The 12,607-nt window shown below is 41.1% G+C and overlaps 1 protein-coding gene across 4 annotated transcripts in view; it reads right to left on the bottom strand.

Annotated features, from left to right (window-relative positions):
* Positions 1 to 12,607, bottom strand: part of LOC139558668 (semaphorin-6D-like) — a 133,335-nt gene that overhangs the window by 103,943 nt on the left and 16,785 nt on the right. For all 4 annotated transcript variants that reach the window (XM_071373963.1, XM_071373958.1, XM_071373959.1 and 1 more), the window contains one exon: positions 6,550 to 6,712. The gene's annotated coding sequence lies outside the window, so the exon portion shown is untranslated. The remainder of the gene's footprint in view (positions 1 to 6,549; positions 6,713 to 12,607) is intronic.

The raw sequence follows: 12,607 nt of genomic DNA, 5'->3' as shown, positions 1-12,607 counted from the left end.
TAGACTATACTATGCCATGGCACATTAAGAACTACCAACTATAAACTACAAACTACTGAATCGCTAAAGGACGCAAAGGTACGTGACACAGGATTAAATGGGAAGCTTACTTGAGGTTGTAAAAGCCAGAAAAGACTGTGGTATTTTTGGAGTATTTTAGAAATACACTACATAACCAAAGGTATGTGGACACCTGCTCGTTGAACATCTCATTAAAAAATCATGGGCATTAATATGGAGTTGGTCCGCGTTTGCTGCTATAACAGCCTCTAGTCTTCTGGGAAGGCTTTCCACTCGATAGAACATTACTGCGGCTACTTGCTTCCATTCAGCCACAAAATAATTAGTGAGGTCGGGCACTGATGTTGGTTGATGAGGCCTGGCTCGCTGTCGGCATTCCAATTCATCCTAAAGGTGTTTGATGGGGTTTAGGTCAGGGCTCTGTGCAGGCCAGTCAAGTTCCTGCACACCAATCTCGACAAACCATTTCTTAATTGACCTCGCTTTGTGCACGGGAGCATTTTCATGCTGAAACAGGAAAGGGCCTTCCCCAAACGTGTTTCCACTGCTCCGGAGTCCAATGGCGGCGAGCTTTACAACACTCCAGCTGACGCTTGGCATTCCGCATGGTGATCTTAGGCTTGTGTACGGCTGCCCGGCCACGGAAACCCATTTCATGACGCTCCCGACGAACAGTTCTCGTGCTGACGTTTCTTCCAGAGGCAGTTTGAAACTCGGGAGTGAGTGTTGCAACAGAGGACAAACAATTTTTACACGCTACGTGCTTCAGCAAGTGGCTGAGCCATTGTAGCTCCTAGACGTTGACTGTGGCAGCTCTAGCAGGGCAGAAACTTGATGAACATTCTATGACGGTGCCACATTGAAAGTCACTGAGCTCTTCAGAAAGGCCATTCTACTGCCAATGTTTGTCTATTCCCCCCCCCCCCCCCCCAATAGATTTAAAAATCCCTTGACGTTATATATCAAGGGCTCTAGCTTTAAGGAATGGAGAACGCTTCCCAAAAATGGTTTGTAGGGGGATCAAAGACTTGTTTGCCTTCTTTCACTTGCCAAAAAAGAAATAAGGTGTTCAAAAGTGTAAGGTTTACCCGAACATAACTTTCTGGAACACCCTCAAACTGGTCAATGATCTGGTCACATACTTTTGACCTTCATCTATACCTCAGAACATGTGTATCCCTCCCTAGCGCACTTTCTTCATGCCACCAAACAGGGCAGTCTCCAAGTAAGGCTAAAATCAGGCCGACCCAGGACAAGTACACCATCACCCCCATTGTCTATGCCACCACAACTTGACAGTGCCTGTTTAAATGAGGGGAAATACCTTCACATGGCAACAGTCCATCTGCCGTTCTGGGCTCAAGGAGGCGGGGCTTAGAGCACTTTACAGGGGGGCACTGATCTGATCCGGTTTAATCCACAGACAGAAGTAGACCTGACAACTGGACTGAGCAGCTCAAGCTTCTATCTCCCCCTTCCCCAAGTCAAGCCCCGCCCAGGGAGCCAGACCAGTCAGCTTAACCCCCTCCTCTACCCGACTTCCACCATTAAAGACTTTTAGATCAGGCCTTTACCCACCATGTGCTTTCAAAAGGTTTGGAGAAAACAACATGGAGACAATGGGCGGTTGATGGCTTCCCCTGATAATACATGCTTTTACCAAATAGAAATGGTAGATTGATATGTAAGTATGAGAAGGCACACCGGAAACAACTTGACTACTTGCGGTTAAACCCATGCAACATTATAATAAGTGTAATGTCCTCTCTGACTCCCCACCCTGTGGTTCACAATTCCCCAAGCCCCTTCTCACACAGGTGAGAGGTCACATGACATGGTAGGAGGCTTGTTGCCATGGACACCAGGCTCTCCCTGACATTACCTAAATGATACTTCCAACCCATCTAAACACAACAGTCATTTCTGAGAGAAACAACACAGAAGGATTCTTTGTTGCATTTCCACCACAAATACTAATTTGTGAGTGAGCTATATCTTATCAACTAGTCACTCAATGGACACCCTTCAAAAGTCTTGGAAAAATAAATAACAAGGATGCACTTAATGTGCAAAAAGCCAAATTAAAGAGTTGTGGACTGACAAGTTGACTGACATTTGAAGAATCACAAGCAACAACACATCTCAGTTCTGTAGTGAGGTTAATGGTTTCTTCTATCTCCACTGAGTAATGGTCAAAATGGCCGTCCAACTGAGGCGTATTAGGCCTATCTACCCCTGACTGGAGTTCAAAAGGCTTAGCAGCGTTCGTCTCCGTTTCCCTGTGTGCATCATCTCACCCCAATTATGCAGCTGATGCCTCTCCCTCTGCGCCTCCCCTCTCCCAAATCTCCCCTCTCCCACTCGCCCCTTCTTCCCTCGACCCCGCTAAATCAGATTAGCTCACAGCGGGCAGGGCTAGCTTTTCACCCCCACATTTTTGATGGATATGACTAGTCTGAAAATATCAACAAAGCGTACCCCCCTTAACCCACCACTCCCTGCTTGTCCGTTACGAGAGCTAGGCGCTGAGCAGAAGTGGAGAAGAAATTAGCGACAGGAGGTCAAAGGTCAATGGATTTGAACTGTCCCCCCAGGGGAGGATGACTTCCAAAGGCTAGCACTATATTGACCTGCAGGCCAATAGATATGGCACTTAATGCCTGCAATGTATTCAATTTTATGAATACTTTTACCTGAAATGTAAAATATCAGACTATTTTGTTTTGTCCTGAGTTGTCGCTAAAATGATGTAGAGTATGAGGTAAACCTGAAATTCACAGAATAAATTCTAGGACATCCTGAAGTGTGCAGTCATCCAAATCCCATTAGGAAAGTAATGCACATGGAGAGATGAACATTTTGTGCTAATAACTGTAAAATAGGCAGCAGCGATTGACAGTAATGGTTCCAGACGATAATGGCTCCACAGCATAAAGCCACAATGCTTCAGCCCTTTCATCTGTGAGAGGAAATTAGGAAATGGCGCGTTACCTGTGGAGCTGCTAGGAAAGAGAACATCTACAAAACGGCACAAATAATGGGTCTAAAAGACATCTAGTTAGGCAAGTTAGATTCAAAGGAATCGGTTAAAAAGGATCCCTGACACTTTGGTTCCTATGTTATTTAACCATTATCATAAATTGTACAGCAATTAGGCCTATATTCTACAAGTCGTACATTCGGAATAATCTGAATTTAACCAAAAAGGTTTGCAGTAAGGGACGTTCCATTTGATTTCAATCCCTTTTTAACCGCACCCCTTTTGATTTAAATGAAAGCTTCTATAAATATTTGCCAATGATAGTAGTCAGAAAGTAACTTTTTGGATCTGAATGCCAAAACATTTAGGAGATAGAGGTGCTCAAAGTTGAGCCATTTCGCACACCCTATCCTACCATGAGACATCCATGTCTTCATCATTGGAAAATATAAACGGTTGAGTTTGATGTGATTTAAAAGCTTACAAACAGGGTTGTCAAACTTTTTATAATTTCTTTAAAAAAATGTGTTTTAATAAAAATTATCCTTTTTTTTTTTTACCTTCAATGTAAATTTTCTTAAAACTCGTAAACTCTGATTATTCAGCATTTTTGCATATGTTGTAGTCTAGACCCGATTTTACATCTTCTGAGGTTTTTATGTTGTGCCCACCATCAGTTAATTGTATTTATTTTTATTTAACCTTTATTTAACTAGGCATGTCAGTTAAGAACAAATTCTTATTTACAATGATGGCCTATCCCGGACAAACCTGCGCCGCCCTATGGAACTCCCAATCACGGCCGGATGTGATACAGCCTGGTTAAGAGAGAGCATGCTATTGAAACCAGGGTAGGGTGGGTGTCATGTTTTGGCTGATAAATGTACTCTCTTTCAAATGGAAGCGCAAAGATGGTTGAAGGATCACACACCAGAGAATGTTGACAAATGGGAACATCAGTTGCTTAAAATTATACTGTCAGTCTTCCTATTAAAATCATAGAAATATAGATAATACAATAGACATTCCCATTTAAATTGACATCTGACAGTGGGTGCCATCTTTGTGGAGTAACTGAAAGTGAACATTTCAATTAAATTAAAATGTAAAAGATGTACCAGCTAAATAGCAGTGCTCTGAAGGGATATGTCCATTCTATGAATTATATTTCTATGATTGCACGACACAAACACATCAGGTTATGTAAAATAGGGTCTACACTACAACATATGCGAAAATGAAAAACATTGGAGATTACGCGTATTTAGAAAGGATCATTTTTTCCCTCACTTTTTATTTTAAAAAGTATTTGCAAGACATTATCAAATAGTTTGACAACCCTGTTAAATTATATAAAACTTAACCGTAGGGTTGGGTGATATCATTTAACAGGGTTGTCACACTATTTAATAATGTCATGCAAATACTTTTAAAAATAAAAAGTGAGAAAAATAATAATAATTCCTTTCTAAATGCCGTAAACTCCGATATCATATCACAGTATTTAAACAAAAATGGACGGTATTTGACGTTTTTTTTAATAACACAATTTTTTTTTAAATCTTAATGAGTAGTGTGTGACCCTAGAGTGATAAATACATTCTCAGTGATTTCAATGGGTCTTCCTCCATTCTAGATGTTCAACTTCAACCAAAAGTAATTTTTCAGCATTTTCATTAATTTCTGCACTCATTTAAAAGCATTTCCACACTGCCACATAGGTCTGCACGAGGTATTGGCAAACAATCTAGGCCTTATTTTTAACCAAATATTGTAATTGCGATTTGACTTGCAATTTACAGCAAAACAATTGGGTGAACTGTTGGAGTCATATGGAATGATTATTCTAATTCTATAGTTAGAATTTAATAGCGGGCACAGCTACTTTTTATTTTCTTAGCAAGTTGGGCCTAAATCGTGTTAGTAATACTAATCGCTAGTTAATTGGCTAGCTAATAAATGTACTGAATCAGAGCAAACATAATTAGCTATACAGCTGTTTGACATGATAATGAATTAAAATGCCAGGGAAGAGTTATTGTGACAGGGTAGGAACCAAAGTGTTGATAAGTGTTTCCTAGGGGACCCTATAATCTTTGGGTACATCAAATGTTTTCTCTTAGCTACTTCATGTAGCTTTCATAATCATGCCTCATGTATTCCTCTTTGATTCTGAAGATACTTTTGCCCATACGACATGCTGATTTAGGTCTACACCATCACTGGTGTTATGAAGCTGTATAGCTAATTATGTTTGCTCTGATTCAGTATATTTATTAGCTAGCCAATTAACTAGTGATTACTATTACTAACACGATTTAGGCCCAACTTGGTAAGAAAATAAAAACCAGCTGTTTGCAGATGTAAGAAACAAACTAATAGTGCAATTATAGAACGCAAGTGGATTTATAATAAGAAGCGAAGAGAAAAACAGCATCGTGTCATCAACATTGTTGCATGTGCTGCATTGACCATGCAGACTGAACGCAAGTGGCTCGTGGTAGAGGAACAACAAATGCGCTCCTTGAGTGACAGGGGGCGGGGCTAGGTCTGTTGAAAGCGGCATGGAGAGAGAAAGCGGAGAGATGACTCAAGTAGCGAAGTAAACTATAAAAATGGACGTTAAACACAGCCTATCACATTTAACAAACCAAACACTCAAATACTGTTATAGAAGGTAAAGTAAAAACCCAAACCGATCCATGCATCAATACCAATACCAGCCCTACTCAACCATTTATATTTTCCAGTGACGAAGACATGGATGTCTCATGGTTGGGTAGGGTATGCTAAATGGCTCAACTTTGAGTACCTCTATCTCCTAAATGTTTTGGCATTCAGGTCCAAAAGTAACTGTCTGACCACTTCCACCATGGGCAAACGTACGGAAGGTTTCGTTCAAATCTAAAGGGGTGCGGTCAAAGGTATTGAAAATGAACGACCCGTAACAGATTTGGAACAGTTTATGGTTGTAATATGGGAATTGTTGCTTGACTTGATGTGACCACACTCTGCACCTGAGAGGCACTTCACATGGTTAACACGGTTCACATCAGGAAAATGGCCCGACAGCAGAAAAACAAAAATGTGCAATTTTTTTTAAATCCGAAATCCGATGCCCTAGATAAGGGTCCCTTGCTTAACCAACAAATGTTGCTGGATGTGTTCCAATGCTCTCACTCAAAACAGGTCAGAGCCTTTCCCATGGGATCCTCGTTGCGTCCTGAGGCAACCTCAGAGATGCAGCACAAGTTCAACCCAATTACAGGAGAAAAGAGGCTTGTTGAGACAAACATTTTTATCAAAACACAAGTTATTGGGTGGCCGCATCAAACAAATAGGCCAGCTTCGTACTTGGACCGATTAATCTGGCTGCCACAGGGCACATTTGTACAAAGAAACCCCACAGAGGACTCTAAAAGTACACTAAGCCTCAAGTCTCCACTAGTAGGCCTATTTTTTCAGCATCTCCTCAGATTTCCTTCACTATGTCACATTAGCATTCTCGCTGTCATTCTCTATTCCTTCAAGGACAAAGAATTACTTACCTCAGCTTCTGAATCGTCCAACAACGGCGGCGGGATTCGATGAGCCAATCGGTACAGAGTGAACATCCAGTAGGAATCCCAAATCAGAGGACAGGACAGGATTCTGAATGGTTCTGAATTTAAGAGGTATGGGCTGAATTCTTCCTCCCAACTGACTGATTACCTGTGAGGAACAAAAGTAAAGAAAACAGAGTGAGCATTAGAGAGTGCTTGAGCATGCCAAGCATGCCACTCCACATTTATCCTTATCCTAACTCATTAAGAGGTTTTCAGTAGCCCTGTTGTAGCGGAGTCAGATTCCTCCAAGGTTGTTTATATACCAGCCCAGCAGCGGTCACTTTTACCATCGTCCTACTAAAAAGCCAGACGCCTTTAGGAACCATAGTCCAGGTAAACACTGAGCTCAGAAGTGGGAAATTCTGCCCCTGAATGGACTCCCTGTCTTGTTTTTTGGATTGCATTAGGTCAGTTGCAAAGATGTAGGTGAATGAGTTCCTATTAGTGATGTGCGGGTTGACTCATAACCCATAATCCCTGGGGCGGACGGGTTTAGGGTCATTAAATATTGTGTTGCTGAAGGGCGGGAAGGGTGGCTAGCGGGCGGGTTGAAGAAAGAGAAACAATACCTTTAAAAAATCCATCAATGTATAATTCTTGTGTCATTTATATAGGCTACATTAAGGTTTTTCTTTCATTATTTTGGGCTATCTGGTATTAGTACATGAACCTAAAATTTAGGGCTTAACTCTACGTGCACCAAATAGCCCACACAGCGAATCGTGTGTGATATGTGTGATGATTGTGAGGCGCTATACAAATTTGACAGTCACAAGATGAGACTTCAAATACTATAGGCCTATGACACGTCATGGGAACTGTAACCTACTATTTAGATGGGTTCAATGGAAACTGAAATCTGGGCACTGACTGTAGGTTTATAACCCCTCACATAGCTTTAAAAAATAACTCCTACAGAATTAAGCATTTCTTGCAGTAAAATTATACACCAAATGTAGGTAAAACTTGGACAAGGACAGGACTGGGGAAATATGATTTCTTTCTTTCTGCATCTTGAGAGAATGCAATGCTCAAAGGTGCTGTCTTTATCATAAAAGCTGACAGTATTTCAACCACATAAAATATGCATCGAAGCCGAACTGAAATCTTATCAGAAACACCTTGGGTTGTTTTCACAGCTTTCTTTTTCTATACAACCGGTCAACCTGATGTCATTTTGACAATTTGCACAGCAAATCTTTCCCGTTTTTTTATTGTATTTTCTCCCCAGTCCCTAAACGTCTTTGCTCCGTGAAAGATGACATAGAAAACTTTACCGATGTCAACTACTATAGATTGAAGCATTCATTCTATCGATCTATTACATTATTCTGTTAAAAAAAAAAAAATTTATCGTCTTCTAGGGAAACATATAATGACAAAAGAAGTCGCTCTGGATAAGAGCGTCTGCTAAATGACTTAAATGTAAATGTAAATGTAAAAGAGAAGCTACATGCATTTAATTATAAACAAGTTGACTAATATCCTTACCAAAATGTCCGAAATTATAAGCAGAAACATATCTAAATCAGGCAACAACAAAAAATTCTGCAGTCTGACTGTAGCCTATAGCGCATTTCCTGTATTTGTAGGTTGGGTACGGGCCTCAGATTCCCACTTTATCACATACAGTCAGGAGGTTGCGGATGGGTTATTAGCAATTGCAGGCGGGTGCGGATGCACAAACAGCTGACCCGCAGACCACTAGTTCCTCTATTGAGAGTAGCCCCCCCAGGAGCACAGCTACATATCAGCCAAAAAGGCAGAACGTCTTCATGTTCTGAAGAGAATGAGGGGGAATTGGGGCAATCGGCAGGTCAGTGTATCTTTTGGATCAGATACATTTGTGCTGGAATCCAACCGACTATGTCTTTCCAAAGTGAACCAGATCTGCTTTATACAGCATGGGCCACTTTTCCTGGCTAAACCGCCGCTAATTAACAATACACACAAAGACAGAGGCCTATTTCCATGCGCGGCCCGGGCCAAGTGAAATGCAGCTAACTGCCATCTGGTGTCAGGGGGGCAGGGCCGCCCACGTTTGAAGTTTCCAGAGGGTCTTTCAAATGTGCCGTGGCGTTTGCCTTCGCCCTGCCAAAAACACGCTGCCTCCCCCGTCGACTTCCTGATCGTGTTTAGCACAGGCTTTCAGCACAGCTGCTTGGGGAGTTTTTTTTCTCTCCCTCGAATGCAGCTCAACACAACATGCTTACTGAGCGCAAGGGGAAATCATTCTCTGAGCAGGGCACCCCAGCCAGACTCGGATATCAGGCGGTTGGCCCCAACCCACGGTTGTTAAGAGTTGAAGCCAGCCAATATGTCATGGTCTCTTTCTACAAAGAGGAAATGTTGGAAAAGGGCATTCTGAACACATTTGGGTGACACTGATAGTGTCATCATTGTTCAGGGTGGAGCCATGCTTCAGATAAGTGCCACTAGTAGGGGGTCTATACGTCAGGCCTTTGAAAATGAGCCCATTGGTTGGTATGCGATCTAAAATGGAAAGCTGCTGGGAAATTGTGGAGGCCAAAATACATCCTCTGCAATCAGAAAACACCACAGCCGGAATAACCAAAGTGGTAGAGTACAGAGAGAGATGATTAAAAAAAATTGTACTGAGGAGAAGGGTGCGGGCAGCTGAACGCTGAACGTGTACTCTCTGAACAGTAGAGCTTGGCAACCTGTGCCCCAAGACACAAACCAGAGCCTTTGAGCTCAGCTGAGATTTATCAAAACCATGCCTTTGTGTTCTGTGCTAACAGTTGAACGAACCTCAACTCTCCCCCAGTTTTAGAGGTTAAGGGGAGACACAGCAAACCTTTAGCAGGAGAAATTAGCTATTGTCATGACTTTAGGAAACCTACTTCCACTACCCCAAAATCCTTGTTTTCCCCCTTAAACCCTTTTCCAAAGAAACCATTTCTCCTGTCATGGCTTGTTACCTTGTCAGTAGGGGGTTTCTTGTTTCCCTCCTAAAGTAGCTTGCCCATCAACAAAGGATCTGTCATTGGGAATTAGCCTGGGGCAGGACGTTTCTAGTTTAACTGAATCCGGCCCTTGTTCTGGGTCCTAAGTGTGCCCATTGTGGTTCGGATCACCACAGAAAACCAAAAACGAGATTAAATCTCAAAACCCGACCACTCCTCCCTCGCTATAAGACCAAAGCATGTTTTGCTGTGGGCAGACTGGGCAGGAGGTCAGCCAAGCAGGTCCGGGGTTTAAGAGCATTTCAGATCTGTGTTGTGACCAAATTGCCTACTCATAACACTCTAGGACTAGTCAGATGTTTGCCAAAAAAGCATGTTCAACAATGGGTGGGATTACAGTCTAAAATAACAGAACAGTGAAGAATAAATTCAAGATTTCTGTGCACCAGGTTTGAAAGTCTTTGACAAACCTTTTTAATTAAATACTTGAAGATTCTGATTACAAAGCCAAATATAAAATGGCTAATTATTTCATTAACATTCAAATAAAGCTGGAACTGGTTGAGAGAATGCCAAGAGTGTGCAAAGCCGTCATCAAGGCAAAGGGTGCCTACTTTAAAGAATCTCAAATATATTGATATGTTTAACACTTTTTTGGTTACCACATGATTCCATATATGTTATTTCATAGTTTTGATGTCTTCACTATTATTCTACAATGTAGAAAATAGTAAAAATAATGAAAAACTGGAATGAGTAGGTGTCCAAACTTTTGACTGGTACTGTATATATATATATTTATTTATGTATTATTATAGCTTCTAATCATCAAATTGTTATGTATATCACTTCGCTTTGGCAACATTGACCTTGTCATTCATATATAAAGCATATTGAATTAGAATTTAAGCGAGAGCGAGAGAGAAAAGATGCATTGCTTTGACCATGCTTGACTGGAGGACTGTGAAGTGCTTCAGGGCAAAGCAGCTTGTTTTCTACAGACACTTCTTACCCCATCCCAAAGAATTGTGATATAATGAACAGCATAACCCTGCTTCATGTGAACAATCCACCTCTCTCACCACCAGTCCAATCTAATACCTGACTAGAGATATCTAGAGGCTCTTCAGATTTTCAACATGCCAACCTCCTCTCGCCTAGACAAGAGTTGACCTAGGTGTGCCCTAAGATAGTGTGTGAGAGAGAAAGGGAGCGAGAGAAGCAGAGAGAGAGTGGTAGAAAAGGAGAGAGCGAGAGAGACGTCAGGGCAAATCAGCAGCTGGTCCAACGATACACCCACACAGTTGACTTATGGGCCCGACAGAGCCTCCAGACAGAAATGGGCCCCATAGGAACTAGTGTTGTCATGATACCAGAATTTTCACTAACACCGATACCAGGTTTAGTATCACGATACTTTATACCATCACGATACAACAATGAAAAAAAGGAGGCATATTAGCCAAAGTCACAGAATGGCATTTGATCCAGACAGAAAAACACAGCTACTGCTCTGTTCAATCGTTGGGCATCTTTTGAGTTCAATGTCATTCGATTTGAACATTTCCATGCCAAATAATTTTTGCCAGCTATGCATTAATGAATCAATAAATATGACTTTTTACCAATCCAATTTCAAACCTACAAATGGTAATAATTGATTTTGTATGGTGCATCTCTATTGATAAACTGGGTAAATAAAGATGTAGTCTAGGTCTATTCACAATCCAGGTGAATGCATATTATTTCAACAGGAGTGTGTGCATGCATTGTCTTGAGTTTGTTTTAGCTACGAAGCAGAAGACAAACAATGCCTTCCATTTTACGATGTATTTTATTAGTAACTTGGGCGGTATATTGTATATACCGTATACCGGGGTATTTGGAAAAAGCCACGACATGGTTTTTCAATACCGCCAATACTATTTGAAGTAAAAAAAAATAATAAAAAAAAATAATATATGTAGGTACTTCTTAAGTAAATACCTGCTGTCAACTTTTACAATGCCTTAGGAGATAAAGAACATTGCGTTCCTCATTTCAGCTGTCACATTATTATGAATCTTATGGTAGTCCCCAGTCACGTGTCACATGGTGTTTGTTTACATGCATACAACTACGAGAGACCGGAGCCTTGTGAGTCACTCACTGTTGTGCAGCATGTGCTAGGCGATCAAATTAAAGTATGGAATTCACAGCTAGATATCTTAGAACTATTAAGTTAACTGTTTAAGATGTGTTAAATGCTGTGCATGGCGGGCAGGTAACCTAGCGAGCCAGTTACTGAAAGGTTGCTGGTTGGAATCCCAGAGCTGACCAGGTGATAAATCTAACAATGTGCCCTTGAGCGAGGCACTTAACCATAATTGCTCTTGTAAGTCGCTATGGATAAGAGAATCTGTTAAAAAATAAATGTAAACATTTGGTTTCCTTATTTAGTAGCTAGTTAGCTATCTAGCTAAGTGGCTAGCTTCTTCAAAAATCATGCATTCACTTGGTAACAGAAGGGAATCCCCTCCAGGATCAAGAGCCTGGCTAGCTAATAATTGTTTTGAGCTTGCAGCAAACTGGGAATAGCATTGTTGAGCTACTTGTATAGTTTAGGTCAGAAACTGTACCAAAATGTTTGTAATGCGCTCGATAGCATTTAGCTAGCATTCTCTATGGGATAGTAGTCTAAAGTGGCTTCATCTCCCTGACTCCAGTTTTCTTTTTTTTTTTGATAAGTGCAGATTAAGGATGCCTAGTTAAATAAAGGTTAAATAAAAAATAAATTAAATAAAAAGGAATGAGACAAGAACAAGCCACCTTAGAGTACTGTCCATTCTGGTTCATATTAGGCCAAACCAGACTCATTTCAGTCTACTTCAGAGTCAGACAAATATGAGCCCAGACCCACTCCACATGCTCTTAAGCGATCAGCCTCAATAGATGTTATAGAAAAACACAGCGGGTAACAGCATATAGCGGTTTAAGGCAGTCCATCATATGCTCTCCATCTCTGCTTACCCCGCACTGTTCCATTTCTGATACATCTTTCCAAGAAACTAGTTAAAATAATTGAAGGGTGAGGG

This window comes from Salvelinus alpinus, chromosome 29, assembly GCF_045679555.1.
Source record: "Salvelinus alpinus chromosome 29, SLU_Salpinus.1, whole genome shotgun sequence".
In the NCBI taxonomy this organism is placed as follows: domain Eukaryota; kingdom Metazoa; phylum Chordata; class Actinopteri; order Salmoniformes; family Salmonidae; genus Salvelinus; species Salvelinus alpinus.
Note: the sequence above shows the minus strand (reverse complement) of the source record. Positions and strands in the feature narration are given on the sequence as shown.